The 19,775-nt window shown below is 45.4% G+C and overlaps 1 protein-coding gene across 3 annotated transcripts in view; it reads left to right on the top strand.

Moving 5' to 3' along the window:
* Positions 1 to 5,103: 5,103 nt before the first annotated feature.
* Positions 5,104 to 19,775, top strand: part of LOC138853235 (uncharacterized) — a 98,170-nt gene continuing 83,498 nt past the window's right edge. Inside the window, exon 1 of one of the 3 annotated variants that reach the window (XM_070088879.1) lies at positions 5,104 to 5,124. The gene's annotated coding sequence lies outside the window, so the exon portion shown is untranslated. Of the gene's footprint in view, positions 5,125 to 10,512; positions 10,632 to 19,775 lie in introns of those variants that run through there. The other 2 variants (XM_070088878.1, XM_070088880.1) reach the window with 2 other exon arrangements.

The raw sequence follows: 19,775 nt of genomic DNA, 5'->3' as shown, positions 1-19,775 counted from the left end.
TTCATCATCCTCCTTCATCATCCTTCAATCCCCTATCATCTCCTTCATCATCCTCTTCATCATCCTCTTCATCATCCCATCTATCATCCTCATCATCCCCTCATCATCCCCATCATCCCTCATCATCCCTCTATCATCCCCTCTATTCATCCTTCATCATCCCTCTATCATCCTCTATCATCCTCTCATCATCCTCTTTACTATCTCTCATTTCTCTTTATCATCCTCTCTATTTCTATATTCCCTTTTCATTGTCCTTTCTATCATCTTCTCTTCTATCATCTCTCTCTATCATCTCCTCATCATCTCTTATATCCTTTTCATTATCTCTCTTTCTATTCTCTCATTATCTCTTCATATCTCATCACTATCTCCTCATCTTTCTTTATCATCTCATTCTCATCATCTCTCATTTTCATACCCTTCATCTATCCTTTATCATCTCTTCATCATCTCCTCTATCATCCCTTCATCATCTCCTTCATCATCTCTCTTCATACCTCTCATTTCATCATCCCAATCTATCATCTCTCTTTCATCATCCTCTCATCATCCTCATCATCTCATCATCCCTTCATTCATACATCCCTCTCATCTCTCTTCTTCATCCTTCCTCATCATCTCTATCATCCTCTCATCATCTCTCATTATCTCCTTATCATCTCTCATCATCTCTCATTATCTCATCATCTCTTCATATCTCTCTATCATCCTTCACTATCTCTCATCACCCTTCATCATCTATTTCATCATCCTCTATCATATCATCTTCATCTCTTTCATCATCTCTCTCTTCATCATCTTCTATATCCTCTTCATCATCTCTTCATTATCCTCATCATCCTCATATCCTTCATCATCTCTTTACTATCCCTTTCTATCATCCCTCTTCATCATCTATTTCATATCTCTCTCATCATCCTCTTATCTCTTCATCATCCCTTATCATCTCATTTCTATCATCTCTTTATCATTCTCTATCATCCCTTTCTATCATCCTTCATTATCCCTTCATCATCCATTTCATCATCCTCATCATCCTCTTCTATCATCCTTCCCTCTATCTCTCTATCATCTCTCTCTTATCTCCTCTTCACACCCTTATCATCCTCTCTATCATCCCCTCTATCATCCTTCACTCCTCATCATCCTCTCATCCCCTTCATCATCATTTCATCATCCCCATCATCCCTTCATCATCTCTTCATATCCCTTCATCATCCACTACTCTCTTCTATCATCACTTATCATCCTTCATCATCCTTTATCTCCCTCTTATATCATTTCATCCCTCATCATCCCCTCATCATCCCCTCATCATCCCTTCATCATCCTCTTCATCATCCTTCATCATCCCTTCATCATCTCCTCATCATCCCTTTCATCATCCTTCATCATCCCCTTCATCATCCCTTCATCATCCTTTCATCATCCCTCATCATCCTCTTTATCATTCCCTCATTATCCTCTATCATTTCTCTCTCTATCATCCTTTCATCCTCTTTATCCTTCATCTATCATTCTCTTATCATCCTTTCATCATCTCTCATTATCTCTTCATCATCTTTCTATCATCTCTTCATCATCTCTTCATATCTCCTTTCATCTCTTTCTCTTTCCCTTCTATCATCTACCTTTTATATCTCTTCATCTCCCTTCTATCATCTCTCATCATCCTCATATCCTCATCATCCCCTTCATCATCCTCTTTCATCATCATTTCATTCATCCTCCATCATCCTCTTCATCATCCCTTCATCCCCTATCATCCCTTCATCATCCATTTCTATCATCCTCCCATCATCTCTTCATCATCCTCATCCTTCATCATCCCCTTCATCATCCATTTCATCATCTCATCCTCATTCCTCATCCCCATCATCCCCTTCATCATCCTCTCTTCATTCCCTCACATCCTCTTCATCATCCCTTTCATCATCTTCATCATCTCAACATCCCTTCATCTCTTCATCATCCTCTATCATCCTTCATATCTCTTCAGCATCCTTCATCATCTCCATCTCCTTATCATCTCCTTCATATCCTATCATCTCTTCTCATCATCTCTTCATCATCCCTTCATCATCCACTTCATCTCCTCATCATCCTCATCATCCTCTCATCATCCTCATCATCCTCTATCATCCTCTTCATCTCTCCTTATCATCCCCTATCATTCCTCATCATCCTCATCCATCATCTCTCTTCTATCATTCCTCATCTCCTCATCATCCTATCATTCCCTATCATCTCTCTATCATCTCCCTATCATCCCCTTCTATCATCTCCTTCTATCTCTATCATCCTCTCATCATCCTCTATCATCCCCTTCATCCTCTCATCTCCCTATCATCCTCTTCATCATCCTCTTCATCATCCTCTTTATCATCCCCTCATCCTCTCATCATCCCTTCATCTCCTCATCATCTCTCATCATCCTCATATCCCTTCTATTCATCCTCATCATCCTCATCATCTCTCATCATCCCTTCATCATCTCATTCATCCCATCATCTCTCATCTCTTCATCATCTCTATCATCCTCATCATCCTCTCTATCATCCTCTTAATATCCTCATCATCTCTCATCATCCTCCTATCATCATCTCTCATCTCATTTCTATCATCCCCTCATCATCCTCATCATCCCCTTCATCATCCATTTCTATCATCTCTCATCATCCTCATCATCCTTCTATCATCTATTTCATCATCCTCATCATCCTTCTATCATCTCTTCATCATCTCTTCATCATCTCTTTCTATTATCCTATCATCCTTCTATCATCTCTTTCATCATCTCTTCATCATCCTTCTATATCTCTTATCATCTCTTCATCATCTCTTTCATTATCCTTCTATCATCATTTTATCATTCCCTCATTATCCTCTATCATCTCTTTATCATCCTTTCATCATCTATTTCATATCCTCATCATCCTCATCATCTCTTTCATCATCCTCATCATCTCTCATCCCTCTTATCATCCCTTCATCATCCATTTCATCATCCCTATCATCCTCTTCATCTCTTCCTCCTCATCATCCCCTATCATCCCCTCATCATCCCTCTATCATCCCCTCATCATCCTCATCATCCCTATCAATCCCTCATCATCCTCTTCATCATCCTCTCATCATTATCTTTCCCCTATCACCCTCTTTTCATCATCCATTTTCATCATCCCCTCATCTCCCTTCATCATCCTCTTTCATCATCCCTTCATCATCCCTTCATCATCCCTTCATCATTCTCTCATCATCCTCTCATCATCCTTCATCATCCTTATCATTTCTTCATCATCCCCTTCATCATCCTCTTCATCATCCATTTCTATCATCCTCATCATCCCTCATTATCTCTCATCATCCTCATCATCCCTTTCTTCATCATCCCTCTTCATCATCTCCTTCATCATCTCTTCATCATCCCTTTCTATCATCCCTCTCATCATCTCTTCATCATCCCTTTCTATCATCCCCTTCATCACCCTCCTCATCATCCCCTATCTCCTTTTTCATCATCCTTCATCATCCTCCATCATCCTCCTCATCCCTCATTATCCCCTTCATCATCCATTCTCATCTCCCTCATCATCCTCATCACCTTTTCATCATCCCTTCATCATCCTTTCATCATCCTTCTCATTCCCTTCTCATCATCCTCTTCATCATCCCTTCTATCATCCTTCTATCACCTCTTTTATCCTCTTTTCATCATCCCTTCATCATCCTCTCATCATCCCCTATCATCCCTCATCATCCTCTTCATCATCCATTTACATCCCTCCATCATCCTCTTCATCATCCCTTCATCCCTCATCATCCTTCTCATCCATTTCATCATCCCTCCATCCTTCATCATCTCCTTCATCATCCATTTCCATCATCCTCATCTCTTCTATCATCCTCTTCTATCATCCATTTCATCATCCCCCTATCATCCCTTCATCATCTCCTTCTATCATCTCCTTCATCTCTCTCCTTCATCATCCTCTATATTCCTCATCATCTCTATCATCTCTCTTTATTATTCCTTCATCATCCCTTCATCATCTCTTCATCATCCCTCATCATCTCTCATCACCCCTCTCATCCTCTATCATCTCCTTCATCATCCTTCAGTATCCTTCATCATCCCTTTCATCATCTCTTATCATCTCTTCATCATCCTCTTCATCATCCTCATTATCTCTCATCATCTCTCTATCATCCCTCTATCATCCCCTTCATCATCTCTTCAGTATCCTTCATCATCCTCTCATCATCACCTCTCATCATCCCCTCTCATCCTCTTCATCATCCTTCAGCATCCTTCAGCATCCTTCTCTTATCCCCTTCATCATCCCCTTCATCATCCTCTTCATCATCCTCATCCCCCTCATCATCCCCTCCATCATCCTCCTCCATCATCCCCCTCCATCCCACCGTCCTCCCTAATTTTCATAATCACGATGTTTGAGGTCGGTATCAAAACTGCCGTCCATTTCCGCCTTCCCTCTTCCCTTCCACTTTCCCCTCTCTCACTCCTTGCCCCTCCCTTCCCCTCCCTCCTCTGTCATCTTGAGAGGGAGGGAGGGAGGAAGAGGAGTGGAAAAGAAAAGGAAGGTTAAAGCAAGAGAGGTGAAGAAACAACGAGGGAAAAGGGAAAATAAGGAAGAATAGTAGAGAGAGGATAGGGAGGAGGAGCACAGTTGATGAATAGACCGGAATGAATGGTGGAGATGGAGAGAAGGCGAGAGGAAGAAGAATAAGTGGAAAAGATAAGAAGGAAGTTGAGTCATGAATAGGAATTACACGAGAGAGAGAGAGAGAGAGAGAGAGAGAGAGAGAACGAGGGAGGGAACGAGGGAGAAAACGAGATAGAAAACGAGAGAGAGAGAGAGAGAGAGAGAGAACAATTTCGTGTGTTCATTCTCAGGTTTGTTTTCTCAGGACTACAAGTGATCGCTGGCACCGGGATCGCTGGCACCGGGATCACTGGCACTGGGATCGCTGGCACCGGGATCGCTGACACCGGGATCACTGGCACCGGGATCGCTGGCACCGGGATCGCTGACACCGGGGTCATGGTGTCATCTCTACCCTGCCAGTCACGGATATTTTCAATCCCATTTCAGATATGTATGTAAATTCTAAGAATATTAATCCAGATTTATTCATCTCACTTTAAAGTGCACCTCATATCCATCCTATGGATGGTAGTGGCTAGTTTGTGTACCTCATATACATTATATGGATATTAGTGGTTAGTTTATTGTGTACCTTATATCCATCCTGTGGATGGTAATGGCTAGTTTATTGTGTACCTCATATCCATCCTGTGGATGGTAGTGGCTAGTTTATTGTGTACCTCATATCCATCCTGTGGATGGTAGTGGCTAGTTTATTGTGTACCTCATATCCATCCTGTGGATGGTAGTGGCTAGTTTATTGTGTAATTCATATCCATCCTGTGGATGGTAGTGGCTAGTTTATTGTGTACCTCATATCCATCCTGTGGATGGTAGTGGCTAGTTTATTGTGTATCTCATATCCATCCTGTGGATGGTAGTGGCTAGTTTATTGTGTACCTCATATCCATCCTGTGGATGGTAATGGCTAGTTTATTGTGTACCTCATATCCATCCTGTGGATGGTAATGGCTAGTTTATTGTGTACCTCATATCCATCCTGTGGATGGTAGTTGCTAGTTTATTGTGTACCTCATATCCATCCTGTGGATGGTAATGGCTAGTTTATTGTGTACCTCATATCCATCCTGTGGATGGTAGTGGCTAGTTTATTGTGTACCTCATATCCATCCTGTAGATGGTAGTGGCTAGTTTATTGTGTACCTCATATCCATCCTGCGGATGGTAATGGCTAGTTTATTGTGTACCTCATATCCATCCTGTAGATGGTAGTGGCTAGTTTATCGTGTACCTCATATCCATCCTGTGGATGGTAGTGGCTAGTTTATTATGTACCTCATATCCATCCTGTGGATGGTAATGGCTAGTTTATTGTGTACCTCATATCCATCCTGTGGATGGTAGTGGCTAGTTTATTGTGTACCTCATATCCATCCTGTAGATGGTAGTGGCTAGTTTATTGTGTACCTCATATCCATCCTGTGGATGGTAATGGCTAGTTTATTGTGTACCTCATATCCATCCTGTAGATGGTAGTGGCTAGTTTATTGTGTACCTTATATCCATCCTGTAGATGGTAATGGCTAGTTTGTGTACCTCATATCCATCCTGTAGATGGTAGTGGCTAGTTTATTGTGTACCTCATATCCATCCTGTAGATGGTAGTGGCTTGTTTATTGTGTACCTCATATCCATCATGTGGATGGTAGTGGCTAGTTTGTGTACCTCATATCCATCCTGTGGATGGTAATGGCTAGTTTATTGTGTACCTCATATCCATCCTGTGGATGGTAGTGGCTAGTTTATTGTGTACCTCATATCCATCCTGTGGATGGTAATGGCTAATTTATTGTGTACCTCATATCCATCCTGTGGACTGTAGCGTAAAGGCATGTGGCTACGCCTCTTAACCCTCTTCAGGCCGAGGAACTAGTCGTCCAGAGGGTTAAAAAGACATCTGAATTCATATCAACAATTGTCTTATCTGTTGCAATCAAATTTAGGACATTTACTTAACATGTCTGGTATCTTATTTTCATTAATAACATACCTAGACGTATCAAACATGTTATATTATGTGTATATGAAGATAAATGGTATAAAATACCGCCACGATACACACTCTGTGTGTATATATATTCCTCAATAAGTGGACAGTGAAGCACACAGTGTACAACTGACCCTAAGGCTGACCACATACTTCGCACTAAGTTTGATCATGACGTGTGCGTGTGTCTCACTACCAACTGTACTTGTAACCGAGCCTAAGTCTGGCTACTGTGACATTAGTCACAGGTATACAGTCCTAGCTGACATCAATAACATACTACTGTATCGAAAGTCCCTTGTTATGCTGAGCATTTCGGGCAAATTAGGTCAGTTTTGTCCCAGGATGCGACCCACACCAGTCAACTAACACCCAGGTACCCATTTTACTGATGGGGAGCATAGATGTACCCACTGTAAAGAAACACGCCCAGTGTTTCTACCCTCGCTAGGACTCGAACCCGGACATCTCACCGTGTGAAGCGAGAGCTTCAGCCACCAGGCCACGTTGCAAGTTGCTCCGTAGACTTTTCTCATCTACGCTCGTGTTATCATAATGGGCGACAGACCTACTCAGCTCCTACCTGCATTCCTCTGACATTTAGTTGAATTATTTACTTTTCACAAGATTATTCCTAATGATAAACAGAGATGTACCAATGTTATATTCTACATTTTCCTTAACGGTATCTCTTTTTTTTCCAAATTTGTCAACATTATCATGGAGTGATTGTGCGTGTGAAGGAATGTAAGAATGTACATGAGTTCCCCTTTCTCTGATTTCAGAGGTTCGAACACTGGGAGGGGTTGAGAGGTTCGAACACTGGGAGGGGTTGAGAGGTTCGAACACTGGGAGAGGGTTGAGAGGTTCGAACACTGGGAGAGGGTTGAAAGGTTCGAACACTGGGAGAGGGCAGAAAGGTTCGAACACTGGGAGAGGGTTGAAAGGTTCGAACACTGGGAGGGGTTGAGAGGTTCGAACACTGGGAGAGGGTTGAAAGGTTCGAACACTGGGAGGGGTTGAGAGGTTCGAACACTGGGAGAGGGTTGAAAGGTTCGAACACTGGGAGGGGTTGAGAGGTTCGAACACTGGGAGAGGTTGAGAGGTTCAAACACTGGGAGAAATTGCTTCTCCATCTAATACCAACTTAGGGTTTAATCCTATGATTAAGTGGATCGTCTGACGTATCCTATGCCGTGGAATTGAAACCTCCTCAAGGGTTCACTCGAGCAAGCAGGATTCGAACTGCTTGATGGAGCTCACGGTTGAGAGATTCGAACCGTGAGCTTCAGAAGCGTCCAACTCTCATGAAGAGGCTTTGATGCCAACTGAAGGGGGTTCTTGATCTTAGGAATTGGAATTGACCCTCTTTCCCTTTCCTGGAGCAAATCTGATTACCATCCATTCTCCAGGCGTTGTGTAACCCATACGGGCTTAGCGTTTCTCCATGAATGTAACAGTGCCAAAAATAATTGGCAATTGGTGTGCGAACTACAATATAAAATTATGAGAGGAGATTCTGGGTCAGGAGCTGCGACTCAACCCCTGCAGCCACATAAAGGAAAGTACAGTCAGATTAAAAAAAAAAATCACCAAATAAGACTTGTGCAGCTGTTACTCAGTGTCTCACCAACAGTGGAATATTGACTTAGATTCTGAGGATGGTCGGCTGGCTGAGGCAGTCACACATTCTCTGAGCTAATGGAACGTAATGTAGGGAGCCCAGGGCTGTGTATGCCGAGGTGTGCATAGGCTAGTGTATATACACTAACAGGTGTGTATGTGTGCATATATATATATATATATATATATATATATATATATATATATATATATATATATATATATATATATATGTCGTGCCAAATAAGTAAAACTGGTCAGTTAGCAAGAATTCATTTAAAATAAAGTCCTTTCTAAAATTTTCTCTAATACTTTTAAAGATATATTTCTTTTATTTATGTTAATATAAAAATTAATAATTTTGTACCAAAAGAATCTTAGAAAACTTACCTAACCTTATTATAACAAGCTCAATTTAATTTAGTTTAATCCAACTAAATATATTTTAGATAAGTTTACAATAATTTAATAATAAACACAATGAAATATATTTGTTCTTCGTTAGGTTCAGAATTATTTTTGCGAAATTATTGCATACACAAATTTTCGCTTGCCTTATTCGGCAAGAAGAGCGTTGTTGCTATTGAAGGCAAAGAGGGTGTTCAGCAAGGGGACTCAGGTAATTGCTTTGTGACGCCTGGTGACAGTATTATGTGACTGGTGACAGTCTTATGTAACGACTGGTGACAGTCTTATGTAACGACTGGTGACAGTCTTATGTAACGACTGGTGACAGTCTTATGTAGCGACTGGTGACAGTCTTATGTAACGACTGGTGACAGTATTATGTAACGACTGGTGGCAGTCTTATGTAGCGACTGGTGACAGTCTTATGTAACGACTGGTGACAGTCTTATGTAACGACTGGTGACAGTCTTATGTAACGACTGGTGACAGTCTTATGTAACGACTGGTAACAGTCTTATGTAACGACTGGTGACAGTCTTATGTAACGACTGGTGACAGTCTTATGTAACGACTGGTGACAGTCTTATGTAACGACTGGTGACAGTCTTATGTAACGACTGGTAACAGTCTTATGTAACGACTGGTGACAGTCTTATGTAACGACTGGTGACAGTCTTATGTAACGACTGGTGACAGTCTTATGTAACGACTGGTGACAGTCTTATGTAACGACTGGTGACAGTCTTATGTAACGACTGGTGACAGTCTTATGTAACGACTGGTGACAGTCTTATGTAACGACTGGTGACAGTCTTATGTAACGACTGGTGACAGTCTTATGTAACGACTGGTGACAGTCTTATGTAACGACTGGTGACAGTCTTATGTAACGACTGGTGACAGTCTTATGTAACGACTGGTGACAGTCTTATGTAACGACTGGTGACAGTCTTATGTAACGACTGGTGACAGTCTTATGTAACGACTGGTGACAGTCACACCTTCCTTCATAATAACACAAGATCACTTCCCATCCCTACCCCCCCCCCCCGTCCCCCAGGCGGTGTATGGCCCCTGCGGGCTTAGCGCCTCTCCCTGAACACCATACACGGGGTGGTGAACACTGGGCGGCAGCCGGCCTGTGTTGCCACCCACTGTGACGTCACGCCGCCCCTTTTTAGTTGTTTTTTTGTCGTAGTAAAGAGATTTTTTTTATTTTTTTTATTTTTTTTTTTTGTTTGCGAGAGATTAGTTTTTTTGTGTCGGGGATCTGTCTCCCCATTAGCATTTTTTCCCTATTCTCCCTTTCCTATTTTCTCTTTCTCCCATTGTCATATTACGGGCGAGAAGTGTCTCTCCATTTCCCCTCCTTTTCCATTTCCTCTTTCCCATTCCCTCTTTCTCACTCCTCCCTTTCACATTCCCTCTTTCCCATTTTTCCTGCCCCATCCCCAATTTCCTATTAATTCCCCATTTCCCCTTTTTCACTCCCCCTTATCCTGTCCCACTTTTCCCAAATTCTAGTTTCCCTTTCTCTCCAATTGTTCCTTTATCTCTCATTTTCTCTTTCCCATAATTTCTTTCCCATATTTCTGTTCCCCTCCCACTTCTTAACTATTCTGCTCCCCTTCTCCTTTCATCCCCTCTTCCTGTATGACCAATAATACTCTTCCCAGTTCAGTAACCACACACACACACACACACACACACACACACACACACACACACACACACACACACACACACACACACACACACACACACACACACACACATAACCTTGCTAGTTGACATTAAGTCGCCTCCACCACTCTAGTCAAGTCAGTTACAGTTGTGTGTCCAGCCACGCCGCACGCACACACACGCACCTCACACGCGCGTGCACTCACAGACACACACGCGCACCTCGCCACACTCAAGTAAGTATTTGTTTAAGTGGTTCGTTGTGTTTTACTGTCCGTCTATTTCGCTTCATTTCCGCCGTGTGTGTGTGTGTGTGTGTGTACTCACCTATTTATGGTTGCATGGGTCGATTCGTAGCTCCTGGCCCCATATCTCGTGTCTGTGTGTTTAGTTATCTGAATGGGCAGTGAGCGAGCTACAGCTCCTGGCCCAATTTCTTCACTCACAATCAACCTATCAACTTTTGATTTCCTGTGTAGTCAGTTGTAACATGTTATTCCTCAACTCCATTCTATTTTTCAACTATTGAAAACTTGACGCAATGTTTCCCGGTGCCTCGTGCCCTCTCTTGTTCCATCCCTGGTGAATAACCTATCCCTTTCTACCCCCTGTCTATACCCTGGAGTATTATGTATGTCGTGGTCGTATCCCCCCCTTATTGTTCATCTCTCTCTACTCGTGCAATTTCTAGCTGTAGCAATCATTCCACATAGCTTATTTATCTTAACTCAGGAAGCAGTGTTGATGCACTCCTGTATACTTTCTCAGTATTTAGTGTGAAATAGGCCTGGGTTACACACTGGTTCTGCTGACACATGAATGGGCCGCTTGTGTGAGGTATAGTTCTGACCGAGCCTTTGTTGGGGTTCCTGGAAGCTCCTCTTGTGTTTGTAGTGTTAACCTGTGTGTAATCTGGCGTTGGAAGCGATATTACGGGAATCTTGAAGGACCTATCAAAGGTATTGATGGCTGTTTTGGTTTACTGGGCTAATATATATAGTGGCGAGGGAGCTTCCAGACGGTAGCTTAACATGTACAGACGTTGGTGGTGTTTACATGTGCCTCGGGACAAGTTGTGTTTACATGTGCCTCGGGAACACAGGTTGTGTGTACATGTGCCTCAGGACACAGTGTCAAGGTACATGTACCTCAAGACACAGTGTCAGGGTACATGTACCTCAAGACACAGTGTCAGGGTACATGTACCTCAAGACACAGTGTCAGGGTACATGTACCTCAGGACACAGTGTCAGGGTACATGTACCTCAGGACACAGTGTCAGGGTACATGTACCTCAGGACCCAGTGTCAGAGTACATGTACCTCAGGACACAGTGTCAGAGTACATGTACCTCAGGACACAGTGTCAGGGTACATGTACCTCAAGACACAGTGTCAGGGTACATGTACCTCAGGACACAGTGTCAGGGTACATGTACCTCAGGACACAGTGTCAGGGTACATGTACCTCAGGACCCAGTGTCAGAGTACATGTACCTCAGGACACAGTGTCAGGGTACATGTACCTCAAGACACAGTGTCAGGGTACATGTACCTCAGGACACAATGTCAGGGTACATGTACCTCAGGACACAGTGTCAGGGTACATGTACCTCAAGACACAGTGTCAGGGTACATGTACCTCAGGACACAATGTCAGGGTACATGTACCTCAGGACACAATGTCAGGGTACATGTACCTCAGGACACAGTGTCAGGGTACATGTACGTCAGGACCCAGTGTCAGAGTACATATACCTCAGGACACAGTGTCAGGGTACATATACCTCAGGACACAGTGTCAGGGTACATGTACCTCAGGACCCAGTGTCAGAGTACATGTACCTCAGGACACAGTGTCAGGGTACATGTACCTAAGGACACAGTGTCAGGGTACATGTACCTCAGGACACAGTGTCAGGGTACATGTACCTCAGGACACAGTGTCAGGGTACATGTACCTCAGGACCCAGTGCCAGAGTACATGTACCTCAGGACACAGTGTCAGGGTACATGTACCTCAGGACACAGTATCAGGGTACATGTACCTCAGGACACAGTGTCAGGGTACATGTACCTCAGGACACAGTGTCAGGGTACATGTACCTCAGGACACAGTGTCAGGGTACATGAACCTCAGGACACAGTGTCAGGGTACATGTACCTCAGGACACAGTGTCAGGGTACATGTACCTCAGGACACAGTGTCAGGGTATATGTACCTCATTTCCACCAGGTATTCAAAACTTAGTACCACCTGGTCACTGGTACCTCGTGGTTCCTTATAATTTCAGCTATAACATACTCATTCTGGGTGAAAAGCAGATCAAGTCTCTCTGGCTCATCTACCCCCCTCTCTCTCTCCCCCTCTCCCCCTCTCCCTCTCCCCCTCTCCCCTCTCCCCCTCTTCCTCTCCCCCTCTTCCTCTCCCCCTCTCCCTCTCCCCTCTCCCCCTTTCCCCCTCTCCCCTCTCCCTCTCCCCCTCTCGCTCTTGTATACTACCTCACTTGCGTAGAAAAAAAAATATTGCTTCTGTTAGCTTCACTCTCCGTGTTCTGATCACTTGTGTTGTCTCAGCGTTCACTGTTCTGAAGATGGATATCTCATGGTACCGAAAATTGGCTTAGTTTCGCTTCTTGCTCTCTCTCTCTCTCTCTCTCTCTCTCTCTCTCTCTCTCTCTCTCTCTCTCTCTCTCTCTCTCTCTGCGCCACTGATCATATTCCTCCTTTTCCGATTTCAAAAATTAATAACAACATTATTTACCTGGAGAGAGCTCCGGGGGTCAACGCCCCCGCGGCCCGGTCTGTGACCAGGCTTCCTGGCAAAAGATATGAAACTAATGCAATTTTCTTCATAAGATAAAGTAACTTCATGTTCCCTGGCACATGCTCCGCATCCTGTTGCTCTTGTCCTCTCCAGTACTGTGATCCTGTTGCTCTTGTCCTCTCCAGTACTGTGATCCTGTTGCTCTTGTCCTCTCCAGTACTGTGATCCTGTTGCTCTTGTCCTCTCCAGTACTGTGATCCTGTTGCTCTTGTCCTCTCCAGTACTGTGATCCTGTTGCTCTTGTCCTCTCCAGTACTGTGATCCTGTTGCTCTTGTCCTCTCCAGTACTGTGATCCTGTTGCTCTTGTCCTCTCCAGAACTGTGATCCTGTTCCTCTTGTCCTCTCCAGTACTGTGATCCTGTTGCTCTTGTCCTCTCCAGTACTGTGATCCTGTTGCTCTTGTCCTCTCCAGAACTGTGATCCTGTTCCTCTTGTCCTCTCCAGTACTGTGATCCTGTTGCTCTTGTCCTCTCCAGTACTGTGATCCTGTTCCTCTTGTCCTCTCCAGTACTGTGATCCTGTTCCTCTTGTCCTCTCCAGTACTGTGATCCTGTTCCTCTTGTCCTCTAAAGTACTGTGATCCTGTTCCTCTTGTCCTCTCCAGTACTGTGATCCTGTTCCTCTTGTCCTCTCCAGTACTGTGATCCTGTTCCTCTTGTCCTCTCCAGTACTGTGATCCTGTTCCTCTTGTCCTCTCCAGTACTGTGATCCTGTTCCTCTTGTCCTCTCCAATACTGTGATCCTGTTCCTCTTGTCCTCTCCAGTACTGTGATCCTGTTCCTCTTGTCCTCTCCAGTACTGTGATCCTGTTGCTCTTGTCCTCTCCAGTACTGTGATCCTGTTGCTCTTGTCCTCTCCAGTACTGTGATCCTGTTCCTCTTGTCCTCTCCAGTACTGTGATCCTGTTCCTCTTGTCCTCTCCAGTACTGTGATCCTGTTCCTCTTGTCCTCTCCAGTACTGTGATCCTGTTCCTCTTGTCCTCTCCAGTACTGTGATCCTGTTCCTCTTGTCCTCTCCAGTACTGTGATCCTGTTCCTCTTGTCCTCTCCAGTACTGTGATCCTGTTCCTCTTGTCCTCTCCAGTACTGTGATCCTATTGCTCTTGTCCTCTCCAGTACTGTGATCCTGTTCCTCTTGTCCTCTCCAGTACTGTGATCCTGTTCCTCTTGTCCTCTCCAGTACTGTGATCCTGTTCCTCTTGTCCTCTCCAGTACTGTGATCCTATTCCTCTTGTCCTCTCCAGTACTGTGATCCTGTTCCTCTTGTCCTCTCCAGTACTGTGATCCTGTTCCTCTTGTCCTCTCCAGTACTGTGATCCTGTTCCTCTTGTCCTCTCCAGTACTGTGATCCTGTTCCTCTTGTCCTCTCCAGTACTGTGATCCTGTTCCTCTTGTCCTCTCCAGTACTGTGATCCTGTTCCTCTTGTCCTCTCCAGTACTGTGATCCTGTTCCTCTTGTCCTCTCCAGTACTGTGATTCTGTTCCTCTTGTCCTCTCCAGTACTGTGATCCTGTTCCTCTTGTCCTCTCCAGTACTGTGATCCTGTTCCTCTTGTCCTCTTCAGTACTGTGATCCTGTTCCTCTTGTCCTCTCCGGTACTGTGATCCTGTTCCTCTTGTCCTCTTCAGTACTGTGATCCTGTTCCTCTTGTCCTCTCCGGTACTGTGATCCTGTTCCTCTTGTCCTCTCCAGTACTGTGATCCTGTTCCTCTTGTCCTCTCCAGTACTGTGATCCTGTTCCTCTTGTCCTCTCCAGTACTGTGATCCTGTTCCTCTTGTCCTCTCCAGTACTGTGATCCTGTTCCTCTTCTCCTCTCCAGTACTGTGATCCTGTTCCTCTTGTCCTCTCCAGTACTGTGATCCTGTTCCTCTTGTCCTCTCCAGTACTGTGATCCTGTTGCTCTTGTCCTCTCCAGTACTGTGATCCTGTTGCTCTTGTCCTCTCCAGTACTGTGATCCTGTTGCTCTTGTCCTCTCCAGTACTGTGATCCTGTTGCTCTTGTCCTCTCCAGTACTGTGATCCTGTTCCTCTTGTCCTCTCCAGTACTGTGATCCTGTTCCTCTTGTCCTCTCCAGTACTGTGATCCTGTTTCTCTTGTCCTCTCCAGTACTGTGATCCTGTTGCTCTTGTCCTCTCCAGTACTGTGATCCTGTTCCTCTTGTCCTCTCCAGTACTGTGATCCTGTTCCTCTTGTCCTCTCCAGTACTGTGATCCTGTTGCTCTTGTCCTCTCCAGTACTGTGATCCTGTTCCTCTTGTCCTCTCCAGTACTGTAATCCTGTTCCTCTTGTCCTCTCCAGTACTGTGATCCTGTTGCTCTTGTCCTCTCCAGTACTGTGATCCTGTTCCTCTTGTCCTCTCCAGTACTGTGATCCTGTTCCTTTTGTCCTCTCCAGTACTGTGATCCTGTTCCTCTTGTCCTCTCCAGTACTGTGATCCTGTTCCTCTTGTCCTCTCCAGTACTGTGATCCTGTTGCTCTTGTCCTCTCCAGTACTGTGATCCTGTTCCTCTTGTCCTCTCCAGTACTGTGATCCTGTTGCTCTTGTCCTCTCCAGTACTGTGATCCTGTTCCTCTTGTCCTCTCCAGTACTGTGATCCTGTTCCTCTTGTCCTCTCCAGTACTGTGATCCTGTTGCTCTTGTCCTCTCCAGTACTGTGATCTTGTTCCTCTTGTCCTCTCCAGTACTGTGATCCTGTTCCTCTTGTCCTCTCCAGTACTGTGATCCTGTTCCTCTTGTCCTCTCCAGTACTGTGATCCTGTTCCTCATGTCCTCTCCAGTACTGTGATCCTGTTCCTCTTGTCCTCTCCAGTACTGTGATCCTGTTCCTCTTGTCCTCTCCAGTACTGTGATCCTGTTCCTCTTGTCCTCTCCAGTACTGTGATCCTGTTCCTCTTGTCCTCTCCAGTACTGTGATTCTGTTATTCTTGTCCCCTCCAGTACTGTGATCCTGTTCCTCTTGTCCTCTCCAGTACTGTGATCCTGTTCCTCTTGTCCTCTCCAGTACTGTGATCCTGTTCCTCTTGTCCTCTCCAGTACTGTAATCCTGTTCCTCTTGTCCTCTCCAGTACTGTGATCCTGTTCCTCTTGTCCTCTCCAGTACTGTGATCCTGTTCCTCTTGTCCTCTCCAGTACTGTGATCCTGTTCCTCTTGTCCTCTCCAGTACTGTGATCCTGTTCCTCTTGTCCTCTCCAGTACTGTGATCCTGTTGCTCTTGTCCTCTCCAGTACTGTGATCCTGTTCCTCTTGTCCTCTCCAGTACTGTGATCCTGTTCCTCTTGTCCTCTCCAGTACTGTGATCCTGTTCCTCTTGTCCTCTCCAGTACTGTGATCCTGTTCCTCTTGTCCTCTCCAGTACTGTGATCCTGTTCCTCTTGTCCTCTCCAGTACTGTGATCCTGTTCCTCTTGTCCTCTCCAGTACTGTGATCCTATTGCTCTTGTCCTCTCCAGTACTGTGATCCTGTTCCTCTTGTCCTCTCCAGTACTGTGATCCTGTTCCTCTTGTCCTCTCCAGTACTGTGATCCTGTTCCTCTTGTCCTCTCCAGTACTGTGATCCTATTCCTCTTGTCCTCTCCAGTACTGTGATCCTGTTCCTCTTGTCCTCTCCAGTACTGTGATCCTGTTCCTCTTGTCCTCTCCAGTACTGTGATCCTGTTCCTCTTGTCCTCTCCAGTACTGTGATCCTGTTCCTCTTGTCCTCTCCAGTACTGTGATCCTGTTCCTCTTGTCCTCTCCAGTACTGTGATCCTGTTCCTCTTGTCCTCTCCAGTACTGTGATCCTGTTCCTCTTGTCCTCTCCAGTACTGTGATTCTGTTCCTCTTGTCCTCTCCAGTACTGTGATCCTGTTCCTCTTGTCCTCTCCAGTACTGTGATCCTGTTCCTCTTGTCCTCTTCAGTACTGTGATCCTGTTCCTCTTGTCCTCTCCGGTACTGTGATCCTGTTCCTCTTGTCCTCTTCAGTACTGTGATCCTGTTCCTCTTGTCCTCTCCGGTACTGTGATCCTGTTCCTCTTGTCCTCTCCAGTACTGTGATCCTGTTCCTCTTGTCCTCTCCAGTACTGTGATCCTGTTCCTCTTGTCCTCTCCAGTACTGTGATCCTGTTCCTCTTGTCCTCTCCAGTACTGTGATCCTGTTCCTCTTCTCCTCTCCAGTACTGTGATCCTGTTCCTCTTGTCCTCTCCAGTACTGTGATCCTGTTCCTCTTGTCCTCTCCAGTACTGTGATCCTGTTGCTCTTGTCCTCTCCAGTACTGTGATCCTGTTGCTCTTGTCCTCTCCAGTACTGTGATCCTGTTGCTCTTGTCCTCTCCAGTACTGTGATCCTGTTGCTCTTGTCCTCTCCAGTACTGTGATCCTGTTCCTCTTGTCCTCTCCAGTACTGTGATCCTGTTCCTCTTGTCCTCTCCAGTACTGTGATCCTGTTTCTCTTGTCCTCTCCAGTACTGTGATCCTGTTGCTCTTGTCCTCTCCAGTACTGTGATCCTGTTCCTCTTGTCCTCTCCAGTACTGTGATCCTGTTCCTCTTGTCCTCTCCAGTACTGTGATCCTGTTGCTCTTGTCCTCTCCAGTACTGTGATCCTGTTCCTCTTGTCCTCTCCAGTACTGTAATCCTGTTCCTCTTGTCCTCTCCAGTACTGTGATCCTGTTGCTCTTGTCCTCTCCAGTACTGTGATCCTGTTCCTCTTGTCCTCTCCAGTACTGTGATCCTGTTCCTTTTGTCCTCTCCAGTACTGTGATCCTGTTCCTCTTGTCCTCTCCAGTACTGTGATCCTGTTCCTCTTGTCCTCTCCAGTACTGTGATCCTGTTGCTCTTGTCCTCTCCAGTACTGTGATCCTGTTCCTCTTGTCCTCTCCAGTACTGTGATCCTGTTGCTCTTGTCCTCTCCAGTACTGTGATCCTGTTCCTCTTGTCCTCTCCAGTACTGTGATCCTGTTCCTCTTGTCCTCTCCAGTACTGTGATCCTGTTGCTCTTGTCCTCTCCAGTACTGTGATCTTGTTCCTCTTGTCCTCTCCAGTACTGTGATCCTGTTCCTCTTGTCCTCTCCAGTACTGTGATCCTGTTCCTCTTGTCCTCTCCAGTACTGTGATCCTGTTCCTCATGTCCTCTCCAGTACTGTGATCCTGTTCCTCTTGTCCTCTCCAGTACTGTGATCCTGTTCCTCTTGTCCTCTCCAGTACTGTGATCCTGTTCCTCTTGTCCTCTCCAGTACTGTGATCCTGTTCCTCTTGTCCTCTCCAGTACTGTGATTCTGTTATTCTTGTCCCCTCCAGTACTGTGATCCTGTTCCTCTTGTCCTCTCCAGTACTGTGATCCTGTTCCTCTTGTCCTCTCCAGTACTGTGATCCTGTTCCTCTTGTCCTCTCCAGTACTGTAATCCTGTTCCTCTTGTCCTCTCCAGTACTGTGATCCTGTTCCTCTTGTCCTCTCCAGTACTGTGATCCTGTTCCTCTTGTCCTCTCCAGTACTGTGATCCTGTTCCTCTTGTCCTCTCCAGTACTGTGATCCTGTTCCTCTTGTCCTCTCCAGTACTGTGATCCTGTTGCTCTTGTCCTCTCCAGTACTGTGATCCTGTTCCTCTTGTCCTCTCCAGTACTGTGATTCTGTTCCTCTTGTCCTCTCCAGTACTGTGATCCTGTTCCTCTTGTCCTCTCCAGTACTGTGATCCTGTTCCTCTTGTCCTCTCCAGTACTGTGATCCTGTTCCTCTTGTCCTCTCCAGTACTGTGGTGAAACTGACCTCTTCTGACAGACTTAAAGAGCACATCCAGTATCGACTGGATGTGTCTACCGGATGTATCGACTGGATGTGTCGACTGGATGTATCGACTGGATGTGTCGACTAGATGTATCGACTGGATGTGTCGACCGGATGTATTGACTGGATGTGTCGACCGGATGTATCGACTGGGTGTGTCGACTGGATGTGTCGACCGGATGTATCGACTGGATGTCTCACAAGCCACTAGATTTGCGCGCGACTAGAATCGTGAAAGAACTTCGTTGTCACCACGTTCAACAGTGTCACTATTAGTTTCGTGTCGCCGGGACACCCACCGTGACAGCGGTGACTGTACCGTGACAGCGGTGACTGTACCGTGACAGCGGTGACTGTACCGTGACAGCGGTGACTGTACCGTGACAGCGGTGACTGTACCGTGACAATGGTGACTGTACCGTGACAGCGGTGACTGTACCGTGACAGCGGTGACTGTACCGTGACAGCGGTGACTGTACCGTGACAGCGGTGACTGTATCTTGAGTCTTTCTTCAGGTACCTCAGGTGGCGTTAGGCCTTTTCTTAGCCTTAACTCTTCACTGTCTCCCCCTTTTGACCAATATTATTTTGCCTTTTTTTTTAGTATTTCCTTGTTTAATGTTACATTTAACTCACTTCACGTCTTCAGAAACTCACTCTCTCTTTATACATACACACAGACACAGACACAGATGAATCACAGGGATGTTAGGAAGTATTTCTTCAGCCACAGAGTAGTCAGTAAGTGGAATAGTTTGGGAAGCGATGTAGTGGAGGCAGGATCCATACATAG

The sequence above is a fragment of the Cherax quadricarinatus genome, chromosome 26 (genome assembly GCF_038502225.1).
Source record: "Cherax quadricarinatus isolate ZL_2023a chromosome 26, ASM3850222v1, whole genome shotgun sequence".
Lineage (NCBI taxonomy): Eukaryota > Metazoa > Arthropoda > Malacostraca > Decapoda > Parastacidae > Cherax > Cherax quadricarinatus.
This window is presented reverse-complemented; position numbering and strand designations above follow the sequence as displayed.